Genomic DNA, 15,645 nt, shown 5'->3' on the forward strand with positions numbered 1-15,645 from the left:
CTAGTGAGCACTTTTTTATTACCCTCCACTTCATAGGTGCAACACGTCGAGATCTTTATTAGACAGCATGATTCTTGCACAGTTTTGTGCCTTGGGCCCCTCTAAAATGCACTGTTTAAATTGAATTAAAAGGCTATGTGAAGTTGCAGGAAGTGGAACACGCTTGTCGATGCTTCTGAAGAACAATTAGGAACTCAGTCACCGAGTAAACACTGTGCCATAATGGACTTCAATTTGCAGTTCCCACCACTTCCCCCCCCAAAGGAAGGCACATGCATAAGCTTGCCAAGCTGAGCAGTGAACTTCTAAATGACTCAGATAAGACTGAGTAACAACGCAATCCACACAGTCAAGAGGTAGGAACATAATATTTTGGAGCTGCTGTGCCTCATTTCTTTAATAAGATCTCTGAAGATGGGCTGGAATGGGAGCGATGCCAGGGCAACAAAGGAGTGGCTCAAGATGAATTGTATAAAGGCCAAGGTGTGGCCTAGTCGGCTTACAGACCACAACCTAATAGGAAACCTGCGGAGGGAGCTAAACCTTTGAATTTCCAAGTAGTGGCAAGAAACTTCAAGGTTTTAGAAAGTTTCTGTAAAGACAAATGACACAAAATCCCTCCGGACGTACACAAACATCATCAATAATTTCTCCCACAAGTTATATTTTATTTGTTAACCAAATATGCATTTGACTCAATTGAATGCACATCTTTTATTTTACGTATTTTTGACTTATATTCTTTATCGTAATTAATGAACAACCGTAAAAATGAGAAACTGTTGGTTGATTTCTTTGTGAGCTAACTTATAGAGCAAGGTATCAAAGTAGTGGTAGCAGCAGTATTTTCCTCACTGTAATATAGCTGATTAGTCCAGACAATTAAAAATATCTAGAAATGTTAAACTGCATGCACAGTGATATTTTACATGCAAAAGGAAGGCAACATTTTACTTTGAATATTCTTGCTAGATGTTTCCTTTTGTCACTCTATCACACTTGACGATATAGCCCTGCCTTGTGTACCTGTCAAACAGGTTTTGTTGAAAGTGTACTGCTATATAGGAGAAAAGGAAATGGATCTAGCTCACTGTGCTTCATTGGGACTGTCCAGGCTCCCGAGAACATCTCCACAATCGGAAAGGCCTCATTTGCATAGCACATATGTGTTCCACAAGGTTCATTTGCCTTTTGTACAGAGAAGAGCAGCTAACACACAAATGAAATTCAAATGACCGCCGAGATGATTAAGGAATATTTGACATATTTTAATCGTGTTGTACTATTTGATTCCTTTGACACAATCTGAAGGATTTGGCATTAAAAGTTGCCTGTTTAATTTTCTTTTAAAATTGAATACAATTTATCCTTGTGGACAAGTGGTTTAGCAAATCCTCTCAGTTCTGAGAATGGGGGTTGTTTGCTACAGCATTCATACAGACTATAGGACTTAAAACAACTTGTAGATGTACAAGTTAATAGTAGGTGTTCATTTTTGGGATACAATAGCTGTAATTGTGTTGGATGTTTAATCTTTGAAAATTCAGATCAGTGAGCAACTACAAGGGTGTTAAGCTACGGCAATTATGAGTGCTCAACTCAAGGTTGAGTACATGTTTGATATTTGTATTCTTGTGTGACAGTAGAGAACGAAACAAGGTAATTTAAATGGGAAATCACTGTCAAAAATGTTTTTTAGAATTATGTGCTTACTTGTCTAAACACGGTATTCTGATTAATACTGCGTTTGTGGAATATGAATCAAGCAGAAAAAAGTCACCTTGTTTTTATCAAACTCAGGGAGCAGCCAGTTTGCCACTTGCTGTCAACTGAAAATTACATCGCAGTGCCTAAGGGCTCAGCTTGCGAATGTCACATGACCAAACCCACGAAATAGGTGAGCCGTGGCGGGTTTTACCTTGGCCCTAAGGCACTGTAATGTCAGTAGTTTAATAGAAAAAGTGAAACACAAATATTTTAAATTCACCAGAGGTGATTTGATCTGTTTTTAATTTTGATCATTATACAATACAATAATACAATTGTATTTATATAGTGCATCTCATAACAAATTTACAGCTAATGGAAACCCCCAAATCATCATCCATCCACTTTCTAAACCGCTTGTCGTCATGAGGGTCACGAATGATCTGGAGTTAATCCCATCTGATTTTGGGCGAGGAGCAAGGTGCACCCTGGACTGTTCATCAGTCAGCTGCAGGGCATATAAACAATTATTCATACACATTTTCTTACTCTGGAAGAGGTAGAATCTTCAATGAACCTGAGATGAATGTTCTTGGGATTATCTGGAGAAAAAACTGGCAATCACAATCATGTGGGGAACAAACTCCACGGAAGGCCAAGATTTGAAACCTGGACCTCAGAACTGTGAGGGAGGCGTGCTAAACAACAAATAAGAGGTGTTCATCCCCAAATTTACCATCTTAAGAAATTAAATAAATAGCAATCAAAGTGATTTAAAATTTTGAAATTAAGTTGGAATCGACCTTCTGAAAAGTATGTTCTTTACCCGTGTTTAATGAATGTGTAGCCTATGAGAATGAGTAGTTTCACTTTTTGATTTAAAATACTGAAATAAATTAAACTTAAAAAATGCACCTACCTACTCAGGCTATTAACAGTAATAAAACCATCTACTACAACCCTACTGCAATTAGCGCAGTACAGCACTGTACTTCAAGTAATAAATCAATGCAAGCGTGTTCAACCCCCCCTGGTGGACACTTCAAGAACCTCTACACCGGTCCAACGCTTTAGAGTTGTCATGGTAGCAGTATAGCATGCGGGCACAAAAATAAGAGCTTGGTCGTTCCTTCCAAATTCGCAATCTACGACGCCATCCTCGTGTTGAATTCAAATAGCACATTTTATCTACGATAGAAGTCAAAGATGAACGGAGCCAAAGCCCACAGCGACGCGCCTGTGCAGGCTGACAATATCTCGGCTCTGCGGGGCCCCCACGGGATCGCAAGCCGGGTGGAGGAGTTCTAAAGAGGCTCAAGTCGCGGAGGAACCAGATAGACACCGGGCCCGTTACGGAGGAGGACCTACGGGCGCGGAACGGACAGGCCACGCCGGAGGATGTCCTCAAAGGCTCGAACTGCGGGTGGCCACACGAGGTTTGACTCCCTGCAGTGCCTTGGAATTGGCCCTTTCATCGCCCCCAAACTGCATGGGGACATAAATAACCTCTTAGCAGCCTGAAGAATACATGGCGTGAACAATTAAAGTCCAATTGCACTCAGAGTTATTGGATACAGTTTGTCATTGAACACCTTGCTTAATTTTAAGCATGAAATGAAATGGCAGCTGCAGGCTACACTATTTTCTTTCACCCCCACTAGTGGGTGGCAGTGCCGTTTCAGCAATCAGGTACTAGAAAGAACACTCTTGTCCTCTCTTTACTTTAAGACACTTCAGCACACTAGTAGAGTGTACCAGAAAAATGACTATATCCAAAGTACTGTATGATAGTTTGACGTAGGCAAAACTCTCTGTTATTGCAGGCTACCTCTGTAAACCCGAGGACAATATTCATAACATCGACTTTATGCGCTTCAAGATCCGAGATCTAGAGACAGACACTGTTCTGTTTGAGATTGCCAAAGCGCCACACTCGGGTATCCATTGCTTGCACACACAGTGCTTCATGGCCTCGCTTTAACTTAATCTAAAGTAAGTGATGGTTACAGAGCAACGTACAATCACCAAACTGAAACTCGCCTCAGGATTGTGTTGGTCAGTGGGATTGGAGGTTGAAGTCAGATGAAACCTACGAATGATGAGCGTGGGAGCCACGTGAGTGACTGAATTATCAGCAACAACAAAAAATGAAGACTACATCATTCACTTTCCTACACAAACCCGTGACCTCCGTCTCTGATCTTCTTCTTAGACAGAGTGGAATTCACAATCGGGAACCAACCACTCAACAACTCCCGAATGATCGAGCGGTACTATTTCCGAGATCGCCTACTGAAAAGCTTTGACTTTGACTTTGGCTTCTGCATCCCAAACGGTCGGAATACTTGTGAGCACATCTACGAGTTCCCTCAGCTGTCTGGGAGCTTGGGTAAGTGCACTGCTGCAGTGGACCATTGCCAGTATAGTGGTTCACATACAAGTGTTTCCCAAACTTTATTCGGCCAAAGTACATAATTTACGTTACGAAAAACTCACGGCATACCACCAAACAATAATGTCACCCGAAGTATAGATGCTCTCAATTTTACTTCCACAGTGTGAAATGTGAGCCTGTTCAGTTGAACACAAAGCTATATCTCTGTTGAGTGACAACAGGTGGATACACAGGTTAATTGTACCTTCTGCAATCTAGTGGAATACTACTTTATGTAGACCACATATACCGCTTAAAGTGGAAGTCAACAAAAAAATTGTCTTTACAATATTATGTTCCATATAGCCCCACTAGGTTAAGCGGTAACCTTAGAGGGCGGCCATTTTGTCACATTCTGTCGTCTGAAAATGACATCACAGTTGCTCAGGGCTCATGTAATGACCGATCATGGCTCAGCTTCAGAAAACAGGTGAGCCGTGATTGGTCGTTACCTGAGCCCTGAGCAACTGTGATGTTATCTTCAGTTGACATAAAGTGACAAAATGGCCGCCCCCTGAGATAGAAGTATTTTTCTGCTTAACTCATATTCCCCAAACACAATATTATATGGAGGCACATAGAACACATTATTGTCCAGAAAATGTTTGGGTTGACTTCCTCTTTAAGTGAAATTGGATAATTTCCCACAGTGTGGTTGGGAATCACTAACAAAGAACATTTGTCCAGCTAACATGAGCTCAATTCTCACTCAAAAGCCCATTCCCAATCTCCTTGGGATTGACTGGCAACTAGTCCAGAGTATAGTCTGTCTTTCGCTTTAGTAACTTTAAACCTTGATCTGACTTGGGTTTCCACTGTGGGGTGTGTCGTTGGGTTGGAGATAGGTGCATCAGCTACATAAATAGGGTGAGATCATCTGAACATGACAGCGTTTGTGCAACCCGCCAATGAATTCAACAAAAGACGAGAACTGTGACAAAGCAAACAAAGGGTCACAATGCAGGACATAAACCATTTTTTTTCCTTGACAAGATTTGTTTGAGGATCCTTTTGTCTTTTTATCATTCCATTACCGTTGTTGCACACAAGTGACAATTCTCCAAAACAAAAGACTCACTGCATGCCAGTGGAGGATGGTACAGTACAGCACACATCAGTTATTTTAGCCTTGTGGCCACTTTGCGGTTTGCTTCAGATCTCTTTTTCAGTACCCTTTGTTGGGGCAAGTGCGCATGCGAAGCACAGCTGATGCCCGGGGTGAGCCCCTGGATATGATGCTCCCTGAAAATGATTGTCAACTGAGGGGGGGGGACATGGAGGGCAGAGGGGGTATTGTGGACGGAAGATTTTGAAACTTACTGTTGAGATGTATCCGCTTTCTGTTAGGTTCCATGCCCCATAACATTTTGTGGACTGTAGCCACTCACTGGCATTCACTTTACATCCTAACCCACATGCCCCATCGAATGTTTGATACTCCCTTCAGAAAAGACCGTCCACAGGTGAAGGGTGTGGGTGTTGGGGGTTTGCGGCCGCGGCCACCCCGCCTTTGCATACCCCTGGTAGGGGTGCCGGCTACACACATACTATGAGTGACAATGGCAATTCACCAAGTCATGCTTGTTTGGTTTAATTTTCTTTTTTTTTTTTTTTACTTTTTTTTTTTATTAAAATATTTTTTTCCCCTGGCACAGCCAGCCCATCTACAATCTGTAGCTTGATCTGGATTTAATTGATGTAAAATATAGCATGGCCAAATTAACCAAATTGTCAATTTGCCTCTGAAACCCTCTGAACTTCATATATGGTGTAGTACTGTCAAAAGGTGTCCAGGGACATATTTGTCCTTCATTGGCCCTTGAAAAACTACAGTTACTATGGAGTGTTGTACAGTAGTGTAAATTGTACCCTAAGTGGCAGAAATAGACACTACCTGTACCCTATTTCTTCCTGTGTTTGAATATACAAGAAAAAATTTGCAGGACACTAACTGCATATGGTGCTCTGAGCAAGCAAACAAAAAAGGGAACTCAATAGCTTGTAATTTTCAGAAGACACCCGAACCACTTGACTGAATAGACATTTTTCGAGTGGCTTCCCCAAGGAATGGATTTGTGGAGAGGAGGGAAGATCAGAGCGATCAATAACCTTTCCAACGCGTCATGCACATTTGAGCATTGTATCAACACCCGCCTGAGGGGAATTTAAAGCCTCATTTTAGTTGTTCAAATGAAACCATGCCTGCTCCTCCTTTTGTATTTTTTTCCTCATGGAATTTTCCTCAGGAATAAGAAAGTACCAAATGGTGATATAAAAACAGGCATTATAAATGTCCCACTCATAATCAAAAATGTTCTACTACCTGCGACTTTTGTGATTTAAGGATTGCTAACATGCTTATATTGTCTTTTGTTGCTTCAGTTTGTCAGATTTTATTTTGTGGAGAACAGACTGGTCATGCAAAACAAGGCTGACTATGCATATAATTGAGGACAGTGAATAACTGCATGGAACACACCGACAGATTACGCTCATATTTATGCACGGATAAAACGCAAATGCAAGCATACACTTGAACGTGCGGGTGTATTTCAATTATTAAGGAATATTGTGGAAAACTTAATTTATTACAGTGACATATTTCATGATTTATTTTTAGACAGTAATTTGAATGATTATTGCTTACAACACAAAAATCACCCACGCAAGAAATTAGAATATTTGATCAAAACAATTTAAGAAAATATAGAAATTATAGAAAAATTATTTCTACATGTGTTGTTAAATGAACAAAGCTATATAATCAAGAGTTTTACTTTTTGAATTGAACTACTGAAAAAAAAAAAATGTTCTATGACATTCCAAATTATTGAGATGCACTTGTATTCGGGCGCGCAAATAAAAAAAAAAAGACAGTATTGCATATGAATTGCAATCTTACTTTACCCTATGACTGACAGGTCATCAATCCAGGATGCAACCCGCCTCAGTCAGATGGGATGGCCTTCAACTTCCCCAGCGACCCTGCACAGGATAAGTGCTACAGCTAATGGATGAATGGATGTTATCATTTCCATCCATTGCATTTGATACCGCAGGATAGTAACATCAGTGACTGCTGTGACCAACAGGCTTTGCTGTACAGTACAGGCCTCATTTTATTATTTTTTTTAAGATGTCCTTTCAATCAAACAAGCACACACACACACATAAACACACAAAACAATTTATTCAACCCCCAAGTGTCACAGTGTGTTCTCAGTGTTTGTCAGAAGCAGCTGCTCTTCTGAGCTACCACCCCCACAATCCACTCCAGACAATACCAAGGGAAAAATGGAGACTCAATCCACAAAAGCACTCCTGTCAAACACACATGGTCAGTCTTGCGACCCCCTGGCCACAACCTATTGTGCTTTTTACACGCTCACATAAAAAAACACACGTACACACAGACAGACAATCATAATCTACGAGTTCATGTGGTGATATCTGTTATTCAATTTGTGTACTTTTTACTCACTGTCTAAGACATAAATAGTTCAATAAACAGTATACTAGTCTGCCCCCCCAGAAAAAAAAACCTCACAATAAGAAATTACTGTATGGGTGCTGTATATCACACATTGTCAGAAATGATATGATCAAAATAGTCAAATATTTTGGTATTGAGTGTATGAAGCCTTGGTCAAAAGTGAAGGATGTTACCCCTCACATTCAACAATAAGCTTTTCTTTGGAAATCAAACTGGAATCTGTCTGACTGTTATTGTCATCGTAATAAGTAAATGTCGCTGTTCATATTAGGGATGATGTTTAAATATGATGAAATAAATTTCAGAACATTTGAAGATTAGAGAGTACAAGAGTGTCAATTATTTCAATTTAGGGCAGCACCGTATGTTTAGTGCTTAGCACGTCAGGCTTGGGCCTTTCTGTGTGCCGTTTGCATTTTCCCGACGTACTCCAACTTCCTCCAACATAAAAAAATACACACAAAAGACCCACCGATATTAGGTGTACCGAAGACTGTAAAAGTCTCATTGGTGTGAAGATCATGAATAGTGTTTGTCTATATCTGACGTGAACTTGCGACCAGTCCAGGATGTACCCCGCCTCTCGCCCAAAGTCAGGCGGGGTAGGCTCCAGCTCACTCTAATGAGGACAAGTCATAGAATGGATTAAACCAGGTTGAACAAGATAGGGAGCTTGGTGAATACATTTGTTGTGCTGATAGAAAAGTAAATTCCTATGTTAGCCACCAGGAGGAGTATTGTTCCATGTCTGTCTATGAGGGCTGCTGGTTTCAGTTCTGTTTCTTGCTTGGCTCTCAAGCAGACCACAGTCAGTTTCGAGAAATAAAACTAGACATGCTGACCTTGAGCCCTTTGTGTACAATACATTTCACCTAATTGATTTATAAAGCGCACAACAAGTCAATGACATCACATCACATATTTTTAAAACGACTTTTGTCATGGAGTTGGAATGCAATTCTTTCTCATACTGTTTCCTCCCATCTGTATTCATCTGTCCCAGCCTCTCTCAATTTCCATGCAACTTTCCAGCGCTCATGGCCGAAATCCCTTGGTCCCTTTCTGTCTTTCTTCCTACACCTGTGCGGCTGTCCCGCTCTGTTTTCCGCTTTGCTGTCGGCCTCTCTCACCTGTAACCAGACCTCTGGAGAGCGGGGTTGAGTTTCCACTTTCCCAGAGATGAGGACAATCTGAGCCACACAAAGATCCACAATGGACCCCTCTGCTCTCTCCTCCCTACACACACAGTGAAATACGTTTCACACACTTGCTTGACAAAGCTCTCTTTCCTGTCCACTCCCCCATTCTATTTATTCTTTCAATTTTCATCTTTTTGCACCTCCGTTTTCATCTTTTCTCCAATATTTTCTCTTTATCCGACATGATAGATAGGCATCCACGTACAGTCTCACCATACCACAAGATTTACTATACAACTAAGGCCCTTCTGTAATCACTCACGGGGAATAAAATCATACAGTGAGGAGTGCATAAAGGATACACTAATGGTCATCATGATTGAGTTGATTGTAGCATGTGCAGTATATTGCTTGTAGCACATCCCATTTGGCTCTGTTATGTTCTGCCTTGACCCCAGAGGCTGCTTGGCTGAACACGCTATACGTTGCTAACCAAGCCAATTGCTCCTGGCCACGTAGTGGACGGAGAAAAATAGAAAAAAAAAAAAAGCCCATTAAACTGGCTGAAAATGCTGAGGAGGACTGCAAGCGGCAGCCATTTGTCCTTGGGGAACCCTTCCATGGGTTTCTACTTAGTGTCATAATTCAGCATGAGACCCTTCAAATAAAGCATGACTAGGTAGACTGTGATGGCCCACCGTGTCAGTTGCCAATTAGCCCACAAAGCAGGGCACCATTACAGTGTGATCTCATAAATCAATAACCACAGCTTTTCATCATGCTCGCTGGAGGCCTGCGCAAAGTGCAACACGCAAGTAAAACAGCTGCGCTCGACTGAACCACGTGTTGGGTTTGATATCAATCTCAGAAAAACATCATGTCAGTGGGTATAAAATTAGCTTACAAACACAAGCGCTGCAATAAATACACACTTTCCAACTTCCCAGGGATGATTTAAATGTTCCCAAGCCTTCATGGAATAGCAGTCGGTGGCGGGTCGGCTCACATTCACCGGAAACAACTGGACAAGTGGGATAAATCAGTTGCACTCCCACTCCTCCCACTCCTACACACACACCTTCTCGTGTATGTTGTTGAGTGATTCACACACTCTAGTGATTAGGAGTGAGAAGCTGTGGTCTGTTGAAGCTTCCTTGAAATGCACACAGATCTGTACTCAAGCAGGGGGACATACAAAGAGGGAGGGGGCAGTAGTTTCCTATAAATAGCAGCTCGGAATGGCGTTGAGAGGTCCAGTGAAAAAAAAAAAAATAGAGGGGGGAGTGGAAAAAGGATTAAAAGAGATGCAGGGACACACTACACTTTCACTTGCATGCGTGTTTGGAAGGTTCTACGGAGGTGCACATCATGCCACCAATTAGGCTCTCTGTCCGACCCGCCTCCTTGCCCTGAGAGAAATCATTACCCATCTTCCGTTCACACTTCCTCTTCCTCTCATCGTGCTCCTTTTTCTGCGAGGTACTGGTGTGACTGCCACTGCGCGTGAACACAACAGCACCCGCATCTTCCGATAAAGAGATAATGAATCACCGCAGGCTGGTAGCACAATGCTCTCCAACATCATGACTCCATCTGTATGTGTCATGATGTCATTTCCAGCAACGGCTTCAAGTGACATCACCTCCCTCCAACCGAAATAAAAAGGGGTTAGGGCAGAAGCAAACGGTAAGTGTAAATAAACAACAACTAGTATCAAGAAGCTAATAGTGTACATAGCTCATTATGCTACAAAAGCGCCCCCCGTTAAAGTGTAAGTTAACCCCCAAAAATCTTTGCAATAATATGTTCTATGCGCCTTCACTATAGTCTAAACACGGCATTCTGATTAATATTGCATTTGTGGAATATGAGTTAAGTAAAATCCACCCATTTTTAGCCAACTCAGGAGGCGGCCATTTTGTCACTTCTGTCGACTGAAAATGACACACAGTTGCTCACAGCTCATGTAATGACCAATCACGGCTCACCTGTTTTCTGCCGCTCAGTTCAGTTTTTTATTTTAAATGAAAATAAAAAAAATGTGGTGAGACACCAATCACATTTTTCTATGCCACTTATCCCATTCAGGGCCATGGTAAGTAACACAGTCACAACAATAACAAATATATTACAACGCGGTAATCGACACCCATCCACCATTTTTCATAGTGCTCGTCCACATAGTCACGGGTGACAGGGGACAACTTTCCAAAAAAGAATGTGTGCGGTATTACAGTGTAGGTGCGTACGCTCAGACAACCCTCAGACAGTATGCTGTGTCATCAGGGTAAACACTGTAGCCTAGTATACGTTGTTGTCTGTTTATGCATACAGGAACTTCATAGCCACCTTCAGAAGCTTCTTCAGAACCTTCCTGCAGCGCCAGCCCGGCCGTTTGTTTTGTGTGCAAATGATTAATAAAAGGTTAACTCAACCGTCAGTCGGTGGCTGACGAGGCCTGTAAAGCTCCCCCACAATCTCTTCCTTCCTCTCCCTTTCTCTCCTCCCTTTGTCTCTCTTCCTTTGCCACACCTTCCCCCGGGGATTGTGGCTGGAGAGGCAAGGTAGGGCTCTTGGCTCCAGCACAGGTGTGCTTGTTTCCGCCCCCTTTCCTCTCACATCTAATGATTTCTCGGGCACGCCACCTGTCAGGTTGCATAAACCCACGCCAAATGGTGCACTCAAAGGTGTCCCTCCAGCTTGTTTTTGTTGTTGTTGTTTTATGAACTATACATACCATACATACTCATAACTAGTCCGCTACAAAAATATTGGAACAGTACTGCTATTTTTGCTGTGCCCTGCTTTTATTTACAGGTATTTCCATCTGGAGCTTTGTTTATAGCAGGGACAGCAGATATTAATAAACATTTTAGTAAATATGCCAGAGTTTGCCAGAAGGCTATTTTTCGTCTGCAGTCCACAGACAGATGATAAATGTCACCCTTAAAGAATAAGAATAAAATACAATTAACAGTACATTTACTAAAAGTACTTTTAAGCTAAAATGTACAATCACAACCGACCAACAATTAGACAAACACACAAAAACACAAAAAAATATCACAAGGCAATATGCCCAGACCATTTACCATTTACAACAATAGTGCAGCGAGAGCAGGTTTTGTTGTTAGTGTTGACAGTTCTGATTATCAATCAGTCAATAGTGGCCAAGAATTTTTTTTTTCAGCACGGCAAAAAATAATGTGTGTAAAGTATACTACAATTCTTCATCCATGAGGTGGATTGATGAAAGCATGGCGCGGATGTGTTTTTAAGATACCTGGGGACTGTACGAATTTGTGAAAATTATTTCTAACATGTCTACTTTAACTGTGTTGACTATTTTACGTATTTCATAAACCTAACTTTCATGCAAATGAAAAAAAAAATGTCACAGAAGTGTAAAACTAAGCAATCCAACAGTATAATAAGAGAAAATCACTACTCATCCCGCTGATCATTGATGTTGGCGAAGCACATAATGAAGCAAAGAGGGAGGCTTGCTGAAGGTGATGTGACTTCATGGGTGGCTCTTTTTAACATACTTAGTTAAAATATTGGTATAAGAAACTTTAGTTTACATATACACTGTACTGTATATTAAAACTTTAAAAAAAAAACCCTCTGAGGATCATTTTGCGTGTCTGTTAGGTGAGTCGGTTAAGTAAGTAAGTTAAGTAAGAACACATGAAAGTAGTCATAATTTGCTTTAAATGCTCACTCAACTGATGTCTCATACACGCGTTGATGATTTGGCCTGTGGAGCTTCGTGTGAATTTAGGGGTATAATTTTTCAGAATTTAGGGTCATTTGAATTTAGAGATGAGATTTCAGTCATGCAAATTAAAGTCTCCTGCCTACATCTGAGCTAACAACCGAATCTGTCACAGCCGCTGGATTTTCACATTCTGAAAAGTCTTTTTCTCTGCAGTCTCCTTCTCAGCTCTCTTTCAAACTGCCCCGAGGCTGGTGCAGTACAGGTCCCAGGCCCTAACAGGTCAAAGTTCACACAGAGACAATGCGTTCCCACTGTGGGTCAGTTGTGGTCAAGAAAACAAAAAAAGGGGTGAAGAGCTGGTTTGGACAAACTAACGCAGTGTTTTAAGGTGGGCGAGTGGCAACAAAGCACAAGGGATAGAAGGAGGAATATATTTGAAAAGTAGAAGCGAATAGTGTAATAGGAGTTATTGAAAAATATTACGAGCTAAGCCCACAAACAATGACTCTTCTATTTAAAATACTAGTCATTTCCAACAGAGAAGTGAGTTCCTACTTTATTTTACTTGCTCAAATCCCTCTAACTTGCTCATGCCGCTCCACCACCCTGCTGACTTTCCCCCTTCTTTTTTTAATCCAGTACCATTGATCATGCATGCAGAAATTGAGCACGCCCAGCCAACAGGATAGGTTAGCTGCATGGTGCAAGGCCCTGTCCTACATACTGTTCCCTCGCTATGGTCCACCGGGCCACAGTCACACCCTCCCCCTGATTTGCCTCACACGCACACGTCACGCACACGCGCACTGCACTAAGCAGCACAAGCACACTTTGAGACAATATATTCTACAAGGGATTACTTTCACCAAAATGTTTCCGTCTTTGATTCGCATTGTCTTTAGAGCTTAATATTTCCACCGTGATTTGTTTGGCTTTGGTCACAGTTAGCTGAGGTAAATGACGGCTCTGCTCAGCTGACCAAACTCTCCCCGGTTGAGAGAGTAGCTGACGTCGAGGTAATGCTGCTAATCTTCCACTTAGCTGGTTAGGTCTGCCTGTCACATGGGGTTGACACCGCAGGAGTAAATACAGTACTGTACGAATAAGGACCAGTAAAGACCGGAATGGGGTTAGATTAGGTTGAACTTTGGCTGTGTAAGAAGTGGGTGAGAGATTTAGAGCATAAACCACAGCTGTTTTGAGCATGATGTATTGGAATGGGAACTGGGTAGGTTGAAGAGGTGAGCTGAGACGTATTAGGGGTTTGGCCCAGACAGAGATGATTGGTTGAGAGCTTCGTAGAAAGAGTGGTTTGATTTTGATGAGATCATATAATGAGGAAAAAATGGTAGATGGAAAAACATTTTAACTACAGGAAATTGTTCTAGTTCATTAAGACACTTTTACTGGTTTGGTATCTTTGGCTAAGCTTATTAAGTCATTAACGTTACATTATACTGTATATCAATACAGGCCAGGGGTCCTTGGTTTGAAGTTATAAATGGCACACAATGAACCGCTTTGCACAAGGCACACATTTGATCGTTTTATATTTATGACCTAAATGTTTTGTTTGTATGAAAAACTTTTGTTGTAGAATTTACTTAGTGTTGGTTAATAATATATATTTTTAGAAAAAATAAGGAAAAAAAATATATACACCCAGTTCATTTCAAATGATGTCAATTTTCTACATCCAGTGTAAATAGAAATAAGTTGAACTTTCTTCAACTTCAAGTTCTTATATGAGCCACGTCCACACACGCACGTTCAACAAAGCATCCATGTTTCATATACTTTGATATACTATACTTTGTCATTACATACGACCAGCAGCAGTTATTACATACACAGGACACAGTGGTCCCATCAATGAGATGAATGTGACACAGAAACGCTCAATGAACAGACACTCAGAAGTGACAGTTAATTGATAAAAGCAACTGACATCAGGAAAGCAGCAACGCTTCTCCAAATCAGGAGGAATGTGCCAACAGAATTTCAGGCAAGTGTCTGGTTCAGTCCGAAACGTGGATAATACACATGTTTCTGTATATTCATTTACCAGTATGTTATTGTTGTGGATATAGTTTGAGGGTGGTGTAGAATTGTAGCACATCATACTAAGAGATATTCTGTATTTTTTGTCACTCCAAAAACTGAATGACTATGAATTACATAAATATGTAATATTATAAACAGAACCATGCATCCATCTGTATTGTATATCGGTTGTGCTCTTTAGGATCACAGATGAGCTGGAGTGTATCCCAGCTGACTTTGGGTGAGAGGTGGGCTGGACTGGACGACAACCAATCGCAGGGCGCATATACACAAACAACCATTTACACTCACATTTGCATGTTTTTAGTCCTCAACATGCACATGGAGAAGATGCAAACTCCACACCACACAGGAACACTTGAGACAAGATTCAAACACAACCTGCGTGAGACAGAGCCGCGAACCACCAGGCCACCTTGCTGCTCATGAGTGTACCAACATTTTTTTTTTTTTTTTTTAAATAAAGGTGAATGTAATGCTAGGAAAGAAACTACTTAAAATGCCTAAAAACACCATGGAAAAAAGGACAGGATCTGCTGCCAAATGTAAAAAGAAGGACCCTTTTCACTCCTCTAGACATATAAAGGCAGACTTCATGTCCCAAGGAGATGTTTTTTCCTTTAGAGTCATGTTGTCTTTGGGTGCAAACTCCACGCCACGCTAGAGAAGCCTCAGTCCACCATACACTTGACCTTGAAATACAGGAAAGCATGATTTTCCCGCAGTTATGCATCAAAACAAAAATAAAACCGTTTTAAATATAGTCCACTCCAGTATGTTGTTCCACGTCATAGCCCCTTGATTATTCTCGTATAATGCAGGGAATGATGGCCTCTTCTTCATGCTAATGCTGCACAGAGAGGGAGCAAGAGAGGCTGGGGTATAGATAGAGGGGAAATATTCAAAAGCGCCTTCATGGGTCGTCACACTGTGATTGGCCAATGACGTGAGCGGAGGGAAACACTGGTGAGAGCGCACCAATGGCACCATGAATAAAGACAGGCCGGGCGGGGGGCGGGGCCTCTTCTCCCCCCACCTCCTCTGTGTGTGCGTGTGTGTGCGTGTGTGACGCTCCCCCCTCCTCCTC

The 15,645-nt window shown here is 41.5% G+C and overlaps 1 pseudogene across 1 annotated transcript; it reads left to right on the top strand.

Moving 5' to 3' along the window:
* The first annotated feature begins 2,851 nt into the window (after positions 1-2,851).
* Positions 2,852-7,756, top strand: LOC147142420 (protein unc-119 homolog B-like; annotated as a pseudogene). The gene is made up of 5 exons (XR_015088164.1): positions 2,852-3,143; positions 3,531-3,644; positions 3,753-3,822; positions 3,924-4,096; positions 7,063-7,756. The product of XR_015088164.1 is annotated as a protein unc-119 homolog B-like (transcript).
* Positions 7,757-15,645: the final 7,889 nt, after the last annotated feature.

This window comes from Filicampus tigris, chromosome 9 (genome assembly GCF_054856515.1).
Source record: "Filicampus tigris isolate MCC_2025a chromosome 9, RoL_Ftig_1.0, whole genome shotgun sequence".
Lineage (NCBI taxonomy): Eukaryota > Metazoa > Chordata > Actinopteri > Syngnathiformes > Syngnathidae > Filicampus > Filicampus tigris.